Source organism: Homalodisca vitripennis, chromosome 6, assembly GCF_021130785.1.
Source record: "Homalodisca vitripennis isolate AUS2020 chromosome 6, UT_GWSS_2.1, whole genome shotgun sequence".
Classification (NCBI taxonomy): domain Eukaryota; kingdom Metazoa; phylum Arthropoda; class Insecta; order Hemiptera; family Cicadellidae; genus Homalodisca; species Homalodisca vitripennis.
In genome coordinates, this window is record NC_060212.1 from 146,142,732 (window position 1) to 146,162,844 (window position 20,113).

Here is a 20,113-nt window from a genome sequence, read left to right on the forward strand (position 1 = left end):
ATATTTACCTTTTTCCTGAAGAAACTCGAAGTACCTAGAATTATTCGAGTGCTTTTGCCACATGCGCTTTAGTTATCATCAAAGAACGTCGTTGTAAAAAGAAGTAGTTTTCAGACGGCTACTTGTTTAAACCACCACAGAACTATAGATGGACGAGTAAATCGTGAACTGAATGCTGGAAAAGTAAGCGTGTAATGGAAGCTCTGTTCCGCTTCTAAAGCTGAATTCTGAAGTGTGCAGTGATGCAAACATTGCCGTGTTTATCTACAGTTTTATGTAAATAGCGCTCGCCGTCGAGCTAAGTTGGGGTTTACGAAAGGGCTCATAATGGCAAAGTGGGACAAAGGTATTATTTTATTTTTACGGCGTCACAATACAATGTTTACCAAATTATCAAACATGATTTTGTTATGATGTTTAATAATGTTGAATGATACTTATCTCCTCCCCCTCACAACCCTCTCGACAGTTTAGACACACTGAAAAGATGACATGATTTTTAACATTTTCTATCGTTGCAAAAAAATAGAATACTACGTTTCGAGAATACTGATCTATCTTTTTCTTCAAGTATCATACAATGTTAAGACATGAAGTTAAACATACATAAAAAATCAAATCAAGCAATGTGCGGCGTTGAACTTGACAATGCAACAGTTGTAACTCGAAGAAACAAACCTATACCATGGCAGATTCTCTCATCGTCTTTGGTGCGTGTGGAGTATCATGCGTAGTGCGCCTGATTATGTGCAGTGGAAGTGGTTTCGAGTCATTCTTACTAGTGCAGTGTAGATTTATAGGTATACGCTAGGTTTTTATGAGTTAAAACTGCTTTTTTTTGTAAGTTTCATTCTGTATCTTATCTTTAGCAATTTGTCTATAGGCCTCCTTACCCATATAATTATAGGGTGTAACAAAATTTTTCACAAACTTTAGGATATTGTTGCATGGACCAAGATGAGCTGAAAACTAATTGCCACTGATGGGTTATCTCTTTTCAATTACCGTCTCTCTGTATGTATGTATCTTTTAGCTTTTTTTAAATTGAGAAACAAGTAAAGTAATAGAACTCAAATTTGGCACTGTTGTTTTTTTCAGCCTAAAATCAAGAGGAAACAAATCAATATTACGTTATCATATCACGCTCCAAAATGGCGGTATTTTTAATGCTTAATACTGTGTATATATTATTAATATATTATAATACTGTAAAAATATAACTATGACACTTTTTGAAGAATAACACAAGGTCCTCAATCTAATTATAAACATTTTGACATTGGTTGCATTAGGTTTTTAGCTCCTCTTGGTCTACCCTAAGGTTTGACTGGAGAGTTTTTTGCACCCGTATATATATATATATATATATATATATATATATATATATATATATATATATATATATTGTCCTCGGAAAAAACTAAAATATAACTGACTATAATTTTTCGGTCATTGGTTTGAAAATTTCCTTTAAACCACTGCTAAGATGAGGGTTCAACGTCTTAGACGTTGATAGAACCGGTATTTGACTGGTATCCTTGATTATAGATCCTTCTGAGGATCTTCTTGAAGGATCCATAATCGATGCTAGTACCTAGACGCCGCGCCGCCACCAGAGCGCAGTACGAGAGCTGTCAGTGCAGTGCAGAAGCTGGCACCGTGTCAGGCGACATTAGCTAGCGACAGACGGCAGTTATATGTCGTTGCATAACTGTCACTATTGTTAATGACGAGTTAGCTAATGTAGACTGGCCTCTCAATGCTAGTCTAGGGGACTCCCACGCTCGCTTAGCACCACGATGTGGATATGTTCATCACATATACTGTCCTCTTTTGTACAGTAGGTGTGTTAAGTTTGTGCTTTAACACCGTCATTAACTCTCGGTCACTCCAATGAAACTGAAACTTGCCAGCAGTGTATGAAAGTTATACGTTAAATTGTTCAAAAAGTCATGATATTCCTTATCTCAAATTTCAAATAACTTGTAAGCAAGTAACATTTCTGTATATCCTTTTGAGGACCTATGAATAGAACAGCTTGTGTTTAAAACCGTTACACTAATATAAACAGTAAAAAGAGAAAATTAAATATAAACAGGCATATACAGATCAAGGCGTGTGGAATAAAACGAAGCAGACTGTGAATTATGAACTGTGAACCGAGTTTTCTCGCGTAATATTCTCTTTATTTAGGCTTAAACATTAGTTCTAAATGTAATTTTAACTGCTGTTTCGTATTTTATACAAGTATTATTATTACATTTTAAAACTTATGATGCCATTATTTGGCGAAAGAACTTTCGTAAAATAGAACTTTCATTTAATATTATAGTAAAAATCATGGTTTTACTTTTAAAACAGCTCACACTGATAGGTTATGATCATTCAGATCAGTCTGTATCATTCATATTATGTTTGAATGTTTTTAGATTGTATCCTTATTTAATGAAATATGTTTATAATGCTTACTGACTGTTTGAAAGTAATACTGAGTTAACCTTAAGGCAATAAGAGGCCTTAACACTCGTATTTCTTACTAAATTGATTAGTATCGAAGTATCATTGGAGAACTAATTGTATTGATAAATAAATACCCCTTACTACTCGTACGATGGCTTATCCCACTTGCACCAGCGTAATTAGAAAATATTGAATTCTCATCGGAGCACTAATTGTGTTGATAAATAAGTACCTCTTACTATATTGATTCAACTCCCACTTACTACAGCGTGTATTCAATAGTTGTTAATGAGTTGTTTTTCGAAAGCATTCTTATTTTTACGTTTGTTTCCACTCATTCTCTTTTAGTTTGCTTTCGGCCTCTTCGTATTTTCGATCTTCGATGGTTTATCGATCTGTCTGTTCCCCTGTTCCAGACGTCCCCTGCTCGCAGGTATGCCCACCATACTATGATAAATGTCAGCTTAGAGGTCAAAGCGATCCTGACCTCCGCCGCGCCGCGCCGTACCTCCAGACTGGGCCGAAAAAACCGGTCCACGTACACCTATGATTTATTCTTGCATCATTTACGGCCGCGTTCAAAAATTCGCCCTCGTTATGTTTTCGCGGTCACGAAGCCCTATAATTGCACGGTTCGCCCGCCTGATTGTGACGTGTGTTGTCTGTATCCTGCAGGAACAGGTTATTAGTAGACCATCGGTGTGTTCCGACTGTTCGTGGCGATTGTTTCATTGTCATCACAGTCGCGTGTCTTGTAATACTCACTCTCCAATAGTTTTCCGACAAAACCTCCTCTTAAGGTACATTTATACCTTGAGTGAGGGTCAATTGAGTAGAGCATGTTGCAGAAACTGCTATGGCACAATGAGAGTGCCACAATGGGGAGTGCCGATGGCCGAGTGGTCTAAGACGCTGGACTTTGAGTCTTAGTTAGAGATAGCGCAGGTTCAAATCCTGTCTATGACTGTTGCACTTCTTATCAGTACCATCGACCTTGTACTGACTGTATCGACTCTCCCCCTTATTCTGTTTGATAAGATCCTCGCACAGGCCAGTGGCCCATGAGGACGGGCAGAATAAGACATAAAAGGAGAATCGGCTTCTCCTTCAAAAACAAATAAAAACAAAGATTTGCAGAAATATGCAACCAACTACTCAGCATGAGGTGGCCGTGTCGATTCGTTAAGTTGTTTTATTTCATTTCTATATTAATGAATCAAAATGAAGGTTGCTGTTGAGTAAGGCCGAATGAATCAATATTATGAGAAGCTATGTCGAGCTCTAGGAAAATATTAAATTTACTACATCTTCTTGATTCTTCTTGGTTAGTCACATTGTTCAACTTTGTATGTGATGTGATCCAAAAACACCGCATTCAGTCAGTGGTAATGTATTCTTTTTATCCAGTTATATAAATATTGATGACCACCATTTTGACGCCTTGATAGGCTATATCCAAGAAATTGAGTAACTGTGAATGGTGATGAATTTATTAATTGGAAGAACTCACCAATCATTTGCTGGTAGCCATCCTGTTGCACCTACTTATTAAATTACCAACGGCTGTTTCATGGCGCTTAGTCATTATTACCAAAATATATGTACGATAAATTACGATTGATCATGACGAACAGACGATATCAAAAGCCTCAACTTATATCCGAGGTACAGCTAACGCCGTCAATGGTTGATAACTTCGACAGTTACCCTGTTTCTCGGCGTATAAACCATTAATCGCAAACACTCCAATTATGAATAACACTCAGGTCGTCGCTTCTTACGCAGATCACAAATGCAGTCCTCATCAGTAATCTACCGAGGGACCTGCGGGGTACAGTCCATCCAATTGAATCTCTTTAGGGGATTCTTTCTACGCCAGTATTATTCTAATTTATTTAAAAAAAAATGTTTACGAGAAAACTGTCCAAACCAAATGAAACTTTGTATAATTTCAAACCTACCTTTCAGAGAATCGAACCCGTGACCTCTCGGTTAGAGAGCGGCAGCGTTAACACCACACTATGGTGAAGGTCGTACGTGTTCTTCGAGTCCACCACAATTCGGCATTGGATTGGACAGTAGTCAATATGGTACTTAACTGTTTAGTGACAACGGAAATATGTATATTGAATAATGTGGCTTGAGAGCCAGAATGTGCTAAGTGATACTCGGTTGTTTTCGTCTTGCCGGAACAGATGTAGACAACTCTATTATAGTTGTGGCTAAGTGAGAGGTAATGTTTACAATCCAATGCCACCTCGACCCGCCTACGGTGGCCGCGAACCTCAATATTTACGCGGCACTGCGCCTGCTGGCCTACGCTACCAACAGATCATTTTCCTACAGTGAGTCAGTCACGGCGGTGTCGTATTTCGAGAATTGGCGCACTCAAAAACTGTATGTATTTTTAGATTACTGCCGTTAATGGTGCCCCTGACATTATTTAAAATATTAATGTTTTGGCTGAGATAATCTGCTAGGTTTTTTCAACCTGACAGAGAATTTGTAACAAGGTTATAGAAGAATGCCAAAAATGATGACGCGCATTGTAGGAGTTTGAAAAAAGACTGTTTTCTTTTAAGAGCACATGTCTGGAAATGATGTACACCCCATAACGTGACGAAGAAGTATTATTTTTGTCCTTTCATCCAGAGGAATACACTTGATCATGAAATTTTTAACAGAGTTTAGGGTGCAAAATTTAATGAAATGTCAGTTGAATGTTGGAATGGTTTTTTAGTTTCGACAATTTTGAGGTGGCACAACAATTTCGGTGCAGAAGAGAATATACATTTTTCCACAATTCATAAAGAGAGTAGGGCATAGAACTATTGTTTTGCATAATATTGCTGCAATTTTCCGCTTCTGAAATTTTACTAGATTATAGATCATGTACTTATAATATCTATATACTTCTGTATCGCTGACATAGGAAGAACCTTTCTTAAATTAAAATACAATAACATTAATGGTTTCTGATAAATAGTAGTACCGTGATAATAAACCAATATTCATTGGCTTTGTATCAGCAATAACTGGGAACAAACGGCTGTAAGAGGCATTACAGTTGCTAAAGGTCAAGAAGTAAGTGGAATTTGAACACTTAGTCACGTTCGATTAATCCTCAGTTGTCCTTTCCACTTGACGGATCCTGTAACTCGGTATTGGCTTTCAGCCTATATTGTACGAGCAATGCAGGCGAGTGAACATCAATTTATCATTGCCAATGTAACCCATAGATAACCTCTGACAAAGTTGATATCTCAGTTGAAATTAATTGAATTATATGCGATTGTCTGCATAAATTACGCGTAAGTGGGGCAACAAGTCTCGTAGGCTGAAAAATCAAGGCGAGTCCGTAACCTAATTATTTATTTTTCTCTTATCGTCATTGTTGCACTGCTTCGATCTATTGCATACTTACTTATATACTTTATGTAACACTGAATAAATAATTTTGAAGCACGTTAATTAAACCAAAGTGGTAAGCATTAAGAGAATGACATTAACATAAAGCTGTATTATGGTGTAAAGGGGACAAATGAACTAATATTTACACGTGGACTCCGAACCATATATCGATAAATCGATGGTGGGTGAGATGTATGACTATTTGTTATGTGACCTCCGACAATACAAATCGATTGTGGCACCGATAGTATTGTTCGATTGTGAGAGTAGTCACATTAAGCTAAACACTGTGCTGTCCGTGCGTCAAGTGACATGTGCGTGTGCCACTGATGCAGCCATTAAAGGCTCTGTACGAATTCAGGGCCTCGAGGAAAGTACTATTGTAGTATCTGTGTGCTAAAACATCCATACGAACTCAAGGTAGGCGCCTTTGGCATTTGAATGGCGATGGATTCATTCATCCATTGGAATGTGGGGGAGACTGCTGCGTGCGGTTCCAATCTAACGTAGCCGGGAGCGTAGCGTGCCGATATAGTGTCTGCTAGCCGGTGTCGGTACCGGGGCCTCCTTATTGTCTGCAGCGGCGGCGGTGGCGGCTGCAGCATTGTGCGCAGTCGCAGTTACTACGCGGTCGTGACCGTGCGTATATTTGGGAAGTTCTGCAGATGTTTTTACAGTGAATACTCTTCCCTTTCACTGTTGTCGGTTGAGCAGTTGTAGGCTCCTGCGGCGGCGGTTTGGTTGCAGAATGAGACGCTTAAATATTCATATTTTCTTTCAATGTGGTACTCAGTGATAGTTGTTTTTTATGCTCTGCATATTACTTGAGCAAGTAAATCAACAAATTCAAAATTCATTGCTACCGATAAATGGGATTAGAGTACTATATCATCGGAACAAAATTAGGAAACGAATAATCTTTTTTTGATCTATAGTACTGTCTAAAGCTAATTGATACCTAAACTTTAAACAAGCCATCACAGATTCCCTCTGATAATTTGGTACCCTTACAATCATGAATTATCTCATAGTCGTTGAAGGAGGAGCTCTTCTTATTGGAAAAAAACAATTTTCGATTATTTCATAAAAGAAAACTCACAATTATCCAATATTTTTTTATATTTTCACACGAGGCCTTTCAACATCAAAGATGATTCAGACCTGACGGTAGCATCTTTGATGTTGAAATGCCTCGTGTGAAAATTTAAATATTATTGGATAATTGTGAGTTTTCTTTTATAAAATTATCTCATAGTCGTTTAGGAAAAAAATTGTAAAATTCATTTTACTGCTATTTCTAGCTATCAAGCACGATAGGCTGCAAATAATTGTCGTTTTTCCGCAGATATACATCTGAGTTACAGTATGGTAACCAATCTCTGTATCAAGGAGTGGCAATAAATTGAGTTCTATTGGAAATATTGATTCAGTTTTATTGTTGCGTAACAAAAAAAGGGTTAGGAACATTTATACCTGTAGTACACATTTTTTTTCGAACAATAACATAGTAAGAGATACAATTAACTATTATTTGAGAATTTGGAATAAAAGGATTAATGGTTCGGACCGAATTTGATTTACATCTTATTCAGACCAAATACAAATTCTTATCTCTTAATCTTATCAATTAATTGTTTTCTTGGCTTACTTGCTTTATACAAAGTTATAGTTTATAGTTAGTACTTCTTTCTAACGCAGGGTTAACAACTGTATGGAAGAATACTTGGTGTTTATACCTTAAGAAAATAATGAACCAGTTTTCTACTTGTGTCGTGACAGTTTTGCTTTCGTTTAGGGAATACGTTTCAACCATTGTCAATAATCATATGAAACAAAAATGCTGTACCTCTTGTTATAAAAGTAATGTATGGAAAATGAATGAATCCTCAGGAATAGGCTTATCTCCCCGATCTTCCCCGATGTCATCAAGTCACATCAAAAGCTTCATCGTCGTTCAATCAAGAAGGCTTTTGCAGATAAAGTCGAGGTTGATGTAATTTGTCACTGCTTCTTTTCGGATTATAGCCCACTCCGCAATTTCACCTTCAAATATTACTTTCCTCAATTTTCTTTCTTCTCCCATCTCCACTGACTTTCCCCGCATGTTTCGCCGCCAACCAGCCTTGCCTAGGTTTGTTGAGTCAGACAGAGTAGGTCGACAAATCGCCGCATTGAATTTGTATCCGTAGCAGTAGTTTTTATGGACACATGTAAAAAGATCATGCAACATAAATCTACGAAAAAGTTAAATGTCATTGGAATTTCACCTACGTTCATGTGATTAAAATGTTCACTGTTTAAATGTCATAAAAAAAGTTACATTACTTTCTAGTTCGGTAAGGCGTGACGATGTGGTAGGACGTAGTAATACACGAATTAATCTTAATATAACACTAGTTACCATACATATTCTCTCCATAAATATAACTACAGAGAAATTTATACCTGAATATACCTACGTCCAGTGTCCAATCCAAAAACTATACAAACTACATAGACGTCTTACTGGAGTTAGTAACCATTACGCGTCAACAGAGTTCGCTAGTATCGCACTAGGTCCCGTCATGGCCGTCGGAAAGCGCTGGTAATGGTCAGTGAGGTTTCTGTTTTTTTTTTTAATTTTTTTTTTTTATTCGGACTATCATTTCATCGCAGGCTAAACTTAACGCGTCGTATGACCTGCAATAATTAGTACGCCTTAGAGTACAGAGTACAGAGTACGCCTTAGAGTACAGAGTACGCCTTAGAGTACAGAGTACGCCTTAGAGTACAGAGTACGCCATAACTCTGTATACATATAAAGCCAAATAAGGAATATTGAGTAAAGGAATATTCCTGGGAACATTACCAATCTGGATCGGAAGATAATATTACAGCCATGTGCTTGTAGTCCGCTACTAATTATTTTAGTATACTAGAGATTAAGATATTCCAATTTTGGATTCCATAAAGAAGTTCAGTAAATGTCCTGTCATTTATACCTGATACCGGACGTATTGTTCCTTATTGTGTGCTTGTTAAATTCCGGAACGGGCTGCCTGGGCGGCCATCTTGACCTGCTTTTGTCCCGTAAGAACAATACTAAACCTTAATTCATTATACTCTCTTTCTGTCTCTCAGTTACATAGTGGTGAGAGATATGTAACTTTAAAGGTAGGAATTATCCGCAATCAACTGCATTATAGATTTTTCCCCGTGTTAGTAGACGATAATTATGACTAATACAAACTCTTCACACGAAAATAGGGGAGAAAAGGGGTGTAAGTGTAAACATTACCTTATGAGACCAAACTCAGGGGCATTTAAGTGCACCTGAGTCCTAAAGCCCAACAGTGAAGTTTGAAAATTCCTGACTATCATACAATTATTTTCTTATAACTTGGGCTTATTTTTATTTAACATCTGTTGAATAAAGTTGGAAGATTTCCACAGTGAGGACAACATATTTCAAAATTTTCAATTGTGTTTACAATATTACGATTTGGTGTAAACCGGGAGAGGTTGTGGCCACGTAAGCCCAACGACTGTTATTTTAAAATTATATCCAAGCTTTGGTATTGTAATTGTTTTATAGGGAGGTTAAATATTTGTTATTATGATCGTTCGTTTTATAATCAAAGTTCATATTCTATATTAAAAATTATAAATTATTGATGAGTTTTTCGATTTTACGAGGGTGAGTGTTTTCGTTAAAGAACGGTACGACTCTTCAGTGTGGAACGAATTTAATTGGATAGAGGAAGAACATTTCTCTCTCCGAGCGATTAGTGACCACGTAATCAACTGTAAGACGTAACAAGCAGCAAGCAATGATCATAACTATTAACTGTTAATGGAAAGGCACAATGATTGTTTCCATTAGGTGCCACTGTGAGGACGTGTAGTTTCTGCTTTGTGCTCAATAGGGGTCGGCGTGCTCGATATCGTCCGAGTTCTCGCTCCCGCTACACTTCAGGCCCATAACTCAGCGGGAAAGTCGCACTGTACAACTAGACCGTTGCTGGTGCGCGTGCGTGCGTGCGTGGAGCGGTTCTATTACTAACAAACTTGTTATTAACTGCGCTATAATCTCCGTGGATTGTTGTGCTCATCCTAGTTGCAGAAATGTATTTCTTCTGTTTGTGGCTTACCAGCTATTAAAACACCTTCACACAATGATTATCTGGTTTACGGATAGGAACCCTAATGAGAGAAAAGCTATTACATTAAGTTTGTACATGTTTACATGCACCGTAAGTATAATTGCTGTCCGCCAAAATTTTTTAATGTAATAGTCCAGAAGCTGAGTGCCAATTTGTGCTGTATAAGCACTAAGTCTGGGTTTTCTTGAAATCGACAAAGGAATTTCTCCCCTGAGGAAGAAATCACTAATTTTTCATAGAGGTCGAATATGAGGATATCGAAATTGTTAGAAAAATGTATAAAACTATAATTTTTGTTGTCACATTTTTCTTAGCACGAGACAAGTTCAAATCAACGTCAGAAACAAAAGCAGATGTTATATCAGCGTCAGCTAGCCTCATACAGACCCTAAAAATGGCGGCTGTCACTAATTTCTTGATATAATTATTATTTACTTGGAAAATAATTGGTTTTTAATGTGTCAATATATGGAAAATATGATCTGAAAAAAAAATGTATCTCTTCATATTTTTAACCTTTTTGATTATTTTTTAAATTGTGACGCCCACCAAAACGAGCCCGTCTGATGATTTATGTCAAGAAAAACCAGGTTGTATGCTTACGCAGTTCAAAATCGCCTTTGACGTCTAGAAGTTAAGTGTTATATAATTCTTAGAATTTTAATACTAAACATAATATTCGAAAAATTGTTAAAAAGACGTTTTGCAAGTTTATTAATAAGATATAATAAACCGTATAATACAACTAATGAGATGGATTTCGTATGCAGAGAAAATTATACATTACCATACGATCTCAAAATCCAAGTCAAGTAAATTTGCCTTACCGGACCGCCTGGTTGCCGAAAACTAACACAGTACTGGTAAAAACTCTCAAAACTGCCTCGCGAAATCAAAATTTTATTGTAAACTACAAACGATCTTTTCAGCAAAAACGCAAGAACTATCTTATTGTCGGCAGCTACCACTCAGTATCTGAGTGTTAGGGCCAATCGTAAAAGTTGTACTTTTTCATAGTCTTCTTATAACATTTGCATACAGTGTTGCATAATTTGTATTATTTATTACCAATGGAATATGCTTACTGTAAATGTAATACAAATAATAGTATTCTTCTTGACATTCTTACATTGTTATAATGCTCCTGACAATAAAGAAATGAACGTTTGATTGTTGGATCTTTATGACGTGACAGACTTAAAACTACTATCTATATTAATGTTCCTTCAGAGTCTTCAGGTCAAAGATAACTTCTAGCTTGTCGCAAGTAAGGCTAAAGTAGGGTGGAAGCCGTAGGTCTACGGACAAGGCTTCACCGACACAGAGTCGTCCACAACGCGGTCACGACGCACGGCTTTAATTTACCCAAGGTTTCCCGTTCATTAGGCAAAACTTGTGAACACCGGCGCCTTCGCTCTAGCGACTGTGTCGCAGTCGGCGTATTTTTATCTTGCACTTGCACCACTGCTGCTACTAGCAGTATAAGCGAATAACGTAGCTATGGTGGGAAGGGCGGTTGATTCGGTGTAGTTCAGCTCCAGTTCACCTTCCTCTTAGTGCAGCATCTGAGATCTGATTTTGTCACAGAAAATGACTCGTCTGAAGGGATCCAAGAAAAAGTCCGAGACGAAGAAGACCAAAACGAATTCTTTGCATCGTTTCGATATCAGAGACACACATACTACAATATATAGTGTAATCTACGTGAAGAGGTAATCTCATCAGGTGCACAGTTGAGTGCACTACGATTTGTGACACGATCCCAAAAAAAGGATAGAGCAACAGAGTTTCTACGGCGGGAAGGATTGATTCAAAATTAATGTTGAGTTTTCCTCCAATTCACCTTTCTCTTGGTGCAACGACTGAAATCTGACGCTGTTACAGACTGGCGTGTACGAATATAATAAACATATATAATTATATATTCCACATTGGGGAAATCCAAGATGGACCATATTCGTCTCTTAGCGGATGAATCAAGGTGGCGAGCAAAGCTACAGGTACACTAGGGGATGGTGGTTCACCCTTATTCCCACGAGAACTGCTATCCGTAAATAACAGATGTTATACATCCACCGTCGGTTGTTGAACCTTGCCGTCTATTGGTAACTAATTCCCTCCCAACACATTTATCCTTTATTTGTCCAATGTTTTAATAATCTATGAGCTGTAAACTGAAACATGGGCTACTATAATATATTTACCGTTATTTTACGTTTTAAGTTGTGTTGTGCCAGATTATTAAGCACTTAACAATGATTGGTTAATCTAACAAGAGGTTTAACAGCCACAGCCTTTTGGTTTTTTTTATAATATGAACAATGCAGCCTAATATATTTTTTATTATTGGTTTGATTTCTCGTTTTAAAGATGTCGCCGGCTTTTCGTATATTATTGTTAGTGTTTTAAAATGTTTACGGTCAGCTATGATTAACATGTACTTAACTCCCATAAACTCCCAATAAACTGTTGGGCGATTGAAAATAAATACTGCCAAAAATGTGAAACATGGAGTGCTTTACAATGAAAAATAATGAAGTTAAAAGGAATAAAACTTCTTATGGTTGTATAGGTTCTTATAGAGAAACAAAATCAAGACGGTCGCCAATCTAGCGCCAATTTTACATCTCAATTTTATATTAGTAAGCAAAACAGGCTATTTACTATTTAAAAGCACTATTCAATAAGCCCGGATAGCTCAGTCGGTAGAGCATTAGGCTTTTAACCTAAGGGTCCAGGGTTCAAGTCCCTGTTCGGGCGGTTCTTTTTGCACCCTCGGGTGAAGAACCCCAGCCGAGCACACACCGAGGCGAGACGCCGCTTTTCGTTTAATGTTTCTTTTTTATTTTATTTGATATTGTTACAAATACAAACTAATAATGATACTTTTGTTTTTTTCTACCAACAAATGTTACCTTCGCCATGACGTTTTCATTCCACGCTACTACTATAGGTACGCGTGTTAGTTAGTGAACAAATGAAATGAATACATTGAGAAGTTACGTGACAATTCAAATTATCTCGTACTTTTTAACAAGCCCATTACTTCATTAGAGGTTTCACTGTTGTTTCGGATTTAAAATTCGTGGAAATAAGACGCATGAAGTTAGGGGATATGATTTGTAAAGTATTATGTATTTTTTTTATCAAACTCAAACTTAAAACAGGGGTGATTTACTTTACCTGCGTTTTCATGATTTATAATCGATCTTGTCTTTATATGATTGGATAGTATCTCTCGAACTGTGGAACCAAATCCAAAGTTCGAGTCTCTCCTCGACGAACTGGTTTTACCCACTTGAAGTGTGCCGACCAACAGGACGTTTAGTGATAGTGATACCGCCAGTGATGGAGTGATAGTGATGAGTGTGGTGATCGCGAGTGGGCCCCGGAGGGTGGAGTGTTGCAGACCGGAGTACCAGGAGAACCAGTAGTATGCCCAGACAGGTGTATGGAAGTCCTCTATCATCCCTATATGGAACACCATGAACCCTCTAGGAGTGGGACGCTGAAACGCAGCAGCAGCTTCAAGAAGATACTCAAGCTATGGGGATCAGGTAATGGTAGATGGTTAATCTAGAGTTGTAGTCACAGATTCTAGATGTACGTTGAATGGTTGAATCAAGGAAAATCACTTTACACAACAAGTACATTCCCTTACGATCAGCTATAATATAGGCCTGTATACTTGTATTTGTTTAATATAAAAAAAACTTTCAGCACCGTAGTTTTAGTGCTCTGCCAAAAATACCAGCGCGGTTTTACAGACCGTAGTAAATCATTCATTTCGTTTTTTTTTCAATTTATATTCAAAAATTGTCCCTTTTCTTTAGCATTAAAGTATACATAATTATAATGAACGTAGAAAAATATTTAATCGCGCAATAAATTATACATAATTTTAAAAAAACTGACCTAAAACAGTTTTAATATAATTATTTGACTTGTTATTTTGAAAGGTATATAAAAATATAACACTTATCTGATCGCTTATATAGTATGTTAAGTATGGGCAATATAAGAGGTTTAATTAATTTATCACATAATAAATATAGGATATTTACAGACTGAACTTTTTTCATGAATTGCAAGTTTACTCAACATTACTAGTATACTAAGTCAAACTTTGTGTGCTTAACATAAAAAAACCCTTAAAGTATAGTAAAATCATAGAACAATAACAATAAATTCAGTTATAATTTACAGGTGATTAACACATAGAAGTGTAGCAAGTTACAATGCCAGCTGTTACTTTGGAATTGAAAAATTCGTAACGTTTTATATTTTGAACCAATCAATATAACGTTGGCATCAAAATGGTCCAAATATCATTAATATGGTTTTCATTTTGTGTTTTCGTTTTAGTATCTCAGTGAGATATGCATGGCTCGTTTTGATTAACACATGCTGAACAGTGAACATTAACAAAGAATACAAAATTAACTGGCTGTCAGTTCCATAGAGAAACAAAATATAGCTAAACTTACTGCTTAAAATAAAGAATACTGAAATAACATGTTGCACTGTTGTATAACAAGAAGTAATAAAAAAAGAAAGAAAGAAAGAAACACTTCTTTATTGAGGCGAAATTAGGACCACATGGTCCTTTCTTACATTTAACCTCTTAATAATACAGAGATGTACCGCTTTAATAGATGTACAGTTGTTGTTATCACCAAATTTATTTGTTTATTTAACAATTCTCTGGTAAAAATAAGACAAATAACTTGAAATACCTGACCTAAAGGAGTGGAAATCGGAAATATGGTTTTACGTTAGGTTAGACGAATTGAAATAAAACAAGATTTGTAAAAAATCTAAAATCTACAATATTTTTGAATTATTTAATTTCAAATAAATTGAGTTTTGCCTGAAAAAAGTATGTGCTCTATAATTTAAGAAATAACGTAGTTGGCCTAAATCAGGTATTTAGATGATTTATGGTTATAGTTTTAATTTTGTTCATATTTTGGGGTTCTTTTTTTACATGAATATTTATTTTTATTTATAAACTTAGTTTGGCGTTTTGAATTTTAGTACATTTGTACTATTTACACATATCAACTTTATTTGACTAAACACCCCAGAGTTAATCAAGTAAAGCACAGGATAAATAAGTTCTGTTTTCCCCTTATTATTAAGAACTATATTCCCATTTATTAAGCCATAAGAGTTTATTTTTAAGATATGTCAGCGCAGACATTAAAAGTGCCCTAAAATTGTACATTGAATCTTGTCCAATTTAAATGTCAAAATGCAAACAATGTTTTGCTTTACCAGCGAAGTTAAGGCTGAGAAACCCTCTCTAACACCTAATACTGTAGTAGCGTTAGTGATCGACTGTCCTGTATTATGGTATTATGTAAAACTCGGCTATCGTAGAGCTTTGCTCTAAACTTTCCTCTTCGAATGTGTTTACATGGATTTTGAGCATTCATAATCAAACGATATGCACCAAGTAAGTTTAATGTTTTGTGATAAATTCTATTTGAAAATTTTATAACCTGGTGACCTGTTTCGTTATATAATAATTGCATTCGCCTAAAGAAATTATTCAGAATATCAAAAACATAGGCACATAGAATTAGTAATGCAAAGACTAAATGTAAAACATTCGTATTCAGGCGTTTACTGTGTGTAGAATATTTTACGTCGGATTATTTTTGTGTCAGGTCTCAATATAGTTTGCCAAGTGGTGAACGCCGAATTCCAAGCAGAGACCGTGTTCAGTGCTCGGTGTGTAATTTTAAATAAACGACATACCTCGTTGAATTTTCCATGAAGGAAGTTCCTTTTGTAGCGTACATTAAATCGACTATCGGCATAACCGAGTTTGACAGGACGAGGAGCTTTGAATGCCACGCTCGACTCGCGTTGTTTAAGTATTCACGAGCGCCAACTTGTAGTCCAATATAATCAGCCAGGCGCAGGCGGCCCGCCCCGCCAACAGCGATGTTCAAAGTAAACTTAGCAATATACCCTTTGTCGGACGTCTCACACTGTTATGCACGGAGTTTTATAAGCTAAGTGGTTTATTCTGAGTTCAATTTTCTGACGGAACATACGTTTCTATGTTTCGTTGAATTTTTATCGCAATTTAAAATACATTACAGACTGTTAAGTTAAGTGCGTAAAATCCTTCTCACCTGCAATGAAAAATCTATATCGTAAACTTATTCTTTTTTAGTTTTTATTGTGTAAAGTCTTTTCCATTGTAGTCAGTTATCAAGATTGGTTAAAGCGCTGGCAGCTTCCATCAATAATATACCATTCGAATGCTACCCTCATGTTCTACTTTTCCTACTGTTCTCTAACTAGCCATATTGGGAATACAGGATTATTTCTTTAAGAAGAAACTAATTGGGTTACCATACATAAGTAAAACATACCAATATCTGCTCTGTTGTTGATGATCAACTTTTTGGAGATCCCTTTATACAATATGTTGGCTGAAAAATATCCCCCTATCCTACCACCCTATGTTAACCGTAACGACATACGCGATGTTGTGCTCTTGCTCGTACTGCAGAAACACTGCATATTTATTGTTCGTTCCTCAGGACGCAATACGCGATGTTGTGCATGAGCTCGTGCTGCAGAAACACTGCATATTTATTGTTCGTTCCTCAGGACGCAATACGCGATGTTGTGCATGAGCTCGTGCTGCAGAAGCCCTGCATATTTATTGTTAGTTCCTCAGGACGTATTACGGTATGTTTTGCATGACCTCGTGCTGCAGAATCCCTGCATATTTATTGTTCGTTCCATTGGACGCAATACGCGATTTTGTGCATGAGCTTATGCCGCATAATCCCCGCATATTGCTGTTCGTTCTTCAAGACGAATGAAATACGAGCTGTTGTACTTGTCCTCGCCTATTTCCGACTGTTCTCCGAGACGATATTTGCTATGTTGTTTACGATTTAGCCGAATGACTGAGTTTTATGTCTTTTAAATATCATTCCTTATTGGGTTCTCTGTAATGAATTAAAATTTCAAGGCATGAGTTGTTCTTTTCAATAAAATTAACATTAGCGCTCCTGTCGTGTCCTCCCACTTCTGTAAAGACGCCGGATATACGCTCATGTACACCCCCGAGACTAGCGATCACCGAGTTCTGATGAATCATTGACTCCTGAACACACTGGGTGACTCGGGTCGGCTGTGGCGTGGCGTGAGTTGTCCCGGTCAGCATACCAAGGTCGGTTGTCTTCGGAGAGTTGTCTATTTTCATGCCGCTTGGCAGAGATTTTGGCAGGGGACTTGCGACCGCCCGCGCCCCCCGCGTCACAGCTCTTCTCTTCAAGTGCTGTCTACTCATTGAAGACCACCACAATTGGTGCAGAAATAGAATGAATATTTTGGAACACCTTAGGGTCAGTTTTCAACTTTGCACCACGTAATATTCTGTTTCCCTGATTTTTTTTTATTTTGAATTTATTATGTTTGGAGGATTGAGATACATATTTACTCGAGTTAACCGGTTAGTGATATACAAATCTCTATGTTACTATTATGCAATTGTTAATGGTACATTCGCGAAGACATGCATTGGAATGTTGGTAACAGTAAAATATATTCAGTGCGATATGTTTGTATCGCGGATACTGTTGTTTGTTATGTAACTATGGTTACAATGTTAGCCTATTGGGCAGAACCATATAGCGGGATTAGTTTTCCAATCCATTGAACGAGATTGGTATGTCTGACATTATGAAATAGCATTTTTCTATTCGTTGTCGCCTCCTTCTTAGCAAAAATGTCACAACAGCTCTCGACACTATTTGCTATTGAAAAAATTCCACTTAAAGAGTTTTTATCTAAAAATTCCAATTAAAAAAATACGATTTGTATTTTAATGTTTTCTTAGTTTGGGAGTACAGGTGGCCGAGCGATCTGAGACGTTGGACTTTGGATTTAAGTTAGAGATACCGCAGGGAAATCCTGTCTGTGACCTTAGCTCGTTTTATCAGTACCATTAACCATGTTCTACATCGACACTACCCCTTATCCTGTTTGATAAGATCCTCGCACAGTCCTGTGGGCCATGAAGACGGGCAAAACAAAGCTTAAAAGGTGGTCGGCCTTTCCGTCAAAATAAGTTAAACACTGTTTTAGTATTATTTTCTACGAAATATTTAATTTTTGGAACTGACTAGCATACATAACATTATAATAATAGTCACATTCCCTACAAGTTAAATAATGTTTCTGATCTTGAATATTCGTGACACCAATACATGCATGAGACACGAGGTAGAGAACTACTACGAACTGCGAGACACAGAACAGTGGTTTTTGAACACCTACCCTTAAGTAGGTGTTAATTTTATTAGCAGACTGTCAAATTTAATAAAAAATTTCCTAACGCCCAAGGCGTTCAAAATGCGCCTTAAACACCTTTTGGGGTTTTTAGCTGGGGGACCTCCCAATTACACGACTGATTCTACTGTTTAAAGTGGCTTATATTGGCGGAGAATGAAAGGTGCATAATTGTAAAATTGTATGTGTGAGTGAGAATTTTGTGATATGAATGAAAGACATTTTTTATTGAAATCCCTGATGTTTGCTAAAAAATGTCCCATTGTCGCTGCAATAAAACTGATGTGATATGACCAAATATATTTGTTATAGGCGGAACAAAAAATGTTGAAATTTTTTGGGAGTAGTTAAACCATATAATTACAAAATACTACAGCCCTATATCATGTACAAATACAATAGTACTATGTTTTAACCCGCCGCGATGTGTTGTGGTTGCCGCGGGGAGGGGGGGGGGGTCAGGATGTCGCTCTACACTCACGTCAGGTACCTGAGCACACTTGCTATGCGAACAGAGTGCGCGGGGCCGGCCGAGGGACTTTCTCTCCACGCAATGTCTCGCCACTATCCCGGCAATGAGGTTAATTGAGATTTATCCCGAGTAAATGACCGGTTATAGACACATCTTCACTTGTTGGTCTGTCCGCTTATAAGGAACAGTTTTGATAGGCGAGGCGACGTCTGGAATACCTGGAGACGGCGCAGATAAGCCGGCTGGCTCGACGTTTGTCTCGTAACAGCTAATATTAAAACTTTAAACGATTTCACTACTATATTTTTGTTACATAGTTTTGCATGATGTCGAGTTTTAAATATACATGTAATACTTATACATATGCACTTAATTATACGTTTACATAACATTAAAGGTTTTTGATTATTACAGTCGTTTATTCTACTAATTTTGAACATGTAGGATAATTGGTGATTGCTCAACCTGGGTGATGCTACTGCAGAGGCACTGATTCGTTCGCGTTACCAATAAAGTATGTAGAAGCCTGTTAACAGGAAATAATGGACATTCCTGTTAACATGGAAATATTGTGTACATAAGCATTATTATTGTGGGATATGGTTTGGTGGGGCTGTTGGATTGTTTCCATCCATCTGATAGTAAATATGGTGGTTAAGCAGTGCTTAAATTGAATAGAGGTAGATGGGCATGTATGAATATATAAGAAAAGACTAATTTATGGACTCTTCCCCTTACACAGACCTTTAGTCTATATTGTTAATTTTTAATTCGAAAGTATGGAAGTGTACCGCATATGTCATTGTTTTGTGTATGTGAATAAAAAATTTGAATTGAAATGTCCAAATGTTACAAAGCGACATAGGAATATGATACAAAATCACGCACAAGTCTTGACTAAATTAAAATTGGGGGTGCTAAACTAAGGTAGTTTAGCAATGCTATTCCGTTTGGGGAGGGAGAGGGGTATGGTGGTCGTGAATATAGCCAGCCAGCATTTTAAGAAGTAACATTACGGTTAATTCAGAATGGGTAAAATTATTTATTTTAAATGCGAGGACAAATTTACTTCAGCTATACATAAAAATTGTGCTAATAGTACGTAATCGCTTTTGGTGCTCTATGTTCGGGTCTAGTTGATTTTTTCTCAAAATTAACTGACGTTAAAGGGGGTTATATTCAGGTATATGCAGAGATTGCGTGCAATTGCAAGATTGTGTGGGCCATCTACGAGTACTTGCAGGCAAACTTGAGTGAAAGATTTAGGTCGACGAGGTTTGACCACAGTTTTGTCACGGTGACTATA

At 37.0% G+C, this 20,113-nt stretch overlaps 1 protein-coding gene and 1 non-coding gene across 11 annotated transcripts in view; both read left to right on the forward strand.

Annotated features, from left to right (window-relative positions):
* LOC124364989 (rho guanine nucleotide exchange factor 11-like) overlaps positions 1-20,113 on the forward strand; it is a 770,637-nt gene that overhangs the window by 236,995 nt on the left and 513,529 nt on the right. The gene's annotated exons all lie outside the window — the stretch shown is intronic.
* Trnak-uuu lies at positions 12,701-12,773 on the forward strand. Its single transcript has one exon. It is a non-coding gene; the product is annotated as a tRNA-Lys (tRNA).